Source organism: Ooceraea biroi, chromosome 5 (assembly GCF_003672135.1).
Source record: "Ooceraea biroi isolate clonal line C1 chromosome 5, Obir_v5.4, whole genome shotgun sequence".
Classification (NCBI taxonomy): Eukaryota; Metazoa; Arthropoda; class Insecta; order Hymenoptera; family Formicidae; genus Ooceraea; species Ooceraea biroi.
The window spans coordinates 11,193,743-11,196,310 of NC_039510.1; positions in this window are offsets into that span (position 1 = coordinate 11,193,743).

A 2,568-nucleotide genomic window follows, 5' to 3' on the forward strand; every position below is an offset into this window, starting at 1 on the left:
GCGAATGTAGATACAACGAATATAGCGAAAGTAGATCGAGCAATTTCGCAAAAATGCTAATCTTGAACGAGAAAAATGAGAAGAGAGGTTTTCGGAGATTACAGCAAATCCGGAAATACAAAGTTGCCAGAAAATATTTCGTTAAAATATTTCAAGGAGCATCTTGAAAGTAAAAGTATTCTTCGTCGTTTCAAATCGAAGCCAGTTACGAGTTTTGCATGTCAATGATCGGTATGGCAAAATCAGAAACCTATCGAGAAGCATGTGTGGTAATGCATCCTTCCACTCTACATAATCCACGTGTCGTCGTTTTCTCTGCGATCGCGCGATGTTGCGTCACACATAAAGCAAGACTGCGGCTGTAATGCACGCCGTCTATTACCGGTGTCAACGTCATTCGAGCAGCGAATGTCAAGTGAAACGTGGTCGATTGGCGAACGGTAATGACATAGCGCGTGTGCGCTTGAAAAAAGATGAGGAATATCAATGTCAGCTGCAGGCATTATCGATAAATGAGACCCGAGGTGACTCACTAGTACATGTGTATATCGTGATAAATTAATCATGACGTTAGGTAAAAGGATCAACAAGAGCCAGATCGCAGATTGTAGTGCGCAAATATTTATGTCAATATATAAGTAATATGATGATCGCTTTCATAGCGATCGTCAATCATTTCGTTCTGTTTTGATCCCTCGAATCTCCGTAAATAGAAAATTAATCAAAAAGAATAAAACATACACATATATGCAATATATTTTAAAAAATGCTATAACTCTCGAAAAAACCGTGTAATTCTTAAAAGAAAAATCAGAAGGTAGAAAACAAAAAGCTTAAATCTTGACAAATCTATATAATGCCGAGAAATAAGCAAGTCAAACAATTTTGTATCGTCAATTTTGTATATTAAAATACTTAAATCATATTTCTGTGTGTGCGTGTCTTCTAATAAATATTAATTTCAAATAATCACGTTAGTAGTCAGAGACTAGACATTTCGTTCAATATTTAGCGGGCATTACACAAAATGTGCAGCTGTTACTTCGAAAAAGAATAAATAAGTTCTAACCAAAAGAGAATCAAAATCTGACGCTAAACAAAGAAATCGAATAATCTTAAGAACTGTTTGCACTTTGTGCCTGATGATTCAAGAAATCTTTCGTTTGACAAAAGGATCGCTTTATCATGACGTATGATCGGTCAGTCGATGATAATGTCATGAGATGAAAAAAAAGAGTGCGGTCCAATTTTAACCGTTGTACAAGCGGACTGGACAGGTGTTGCAATCGTAATCGACCAGCGAGTGCAATGACTGAGACGAGACACAACTGGAAGAGATGGATCCAATCGGTTCCTAGGCACGTCGTTAGCTCGGCATCGTCTTAGCCAAGGCACCTACGCAATGACGACAAGTGGTTTCTAATTTTAGACGATCTTCGTTTACCGACATACATATAGGCAGACATTATCGTTCGCGCTAAGATTCGGGCTACAATTTATTAGAGTCTGCGTGCTAACGTCGACACCGACTTAAATAAGCAGCTTTTACAAACAAAAGCGACGGCATTTTTCGGTTTTGTTCTCATAAATAGACATTTGGGAAACATAGGCATTTGAAATCAATTGCAAAAGAATGTTTACGTAATCATCGAAGCTGTGCATATTCAACCGAGTTAAGCTAACAGAAATGGGAACGTATTCCTGAAAAGTACAAGTGGTCAACAAAGAGTTCATCCAGAGTGTTCTAACTGACCCACATTCTCCGTTTTTTGTTTGGCTAGACTAGACGAGAACGAGTCCGGCCGAAGCCGTCTACTGCGCAAACGATTTTTGAGAGGACTAAGGTCGCCCGAGATAATCTCCATATCCGCTCGCGCCATCTCTTAAATATTTGACGGCGGCGGTCTGCGAAATCGTCTAGGAACGCGATACGGATCTTATCGCATCGTATAACGTAGCGATTCGTAGAAATAACGTGGAAAGTGAGATCGGGCGCAATGTACTTTCTACGGCGCACATACATGTGCGACACACTCCTTATCTCTTATCTCCCCCGATTCTTTTTCACTATGCTATATTGTCGCCGTGAAAGAGTCTGCACACCACCGACACCACGCGAACGAACGATAAAAGACGCGGCCGATAACCCAAGCAAGAATAGGACTCCAACCGTAACTACGACACAGTAGCGTAACGAGGGTGAATAATAGCATCAGAAAAGAAACGCAACTAATAAAAAGAAGACTCATCCATCATAATGAGCCTCGATACTGAAGACGATTGGAGCACCGCAAAGTTTGAGATTGCCTCTTTTCTGATCGCAAATATATAATAAAAATACATAATAGAGACATTATGTCGTCGACTAGCGTGGTTTCTTTTTCGTTTCGCATTCATACAACGGCGCTTGCATTGTAAAATAATCCGGCATTTTCTGGGTCATTAACCGCAGTATCGATCGTGTCGGTACTTCGCCTCGAGGAAACGTCACGCGAGCCAACCACTCATCAACCTTATACTAAATCCATTTCTAGCTTAAAGCGCACAAAGGTAAAAAAACACAGTGTA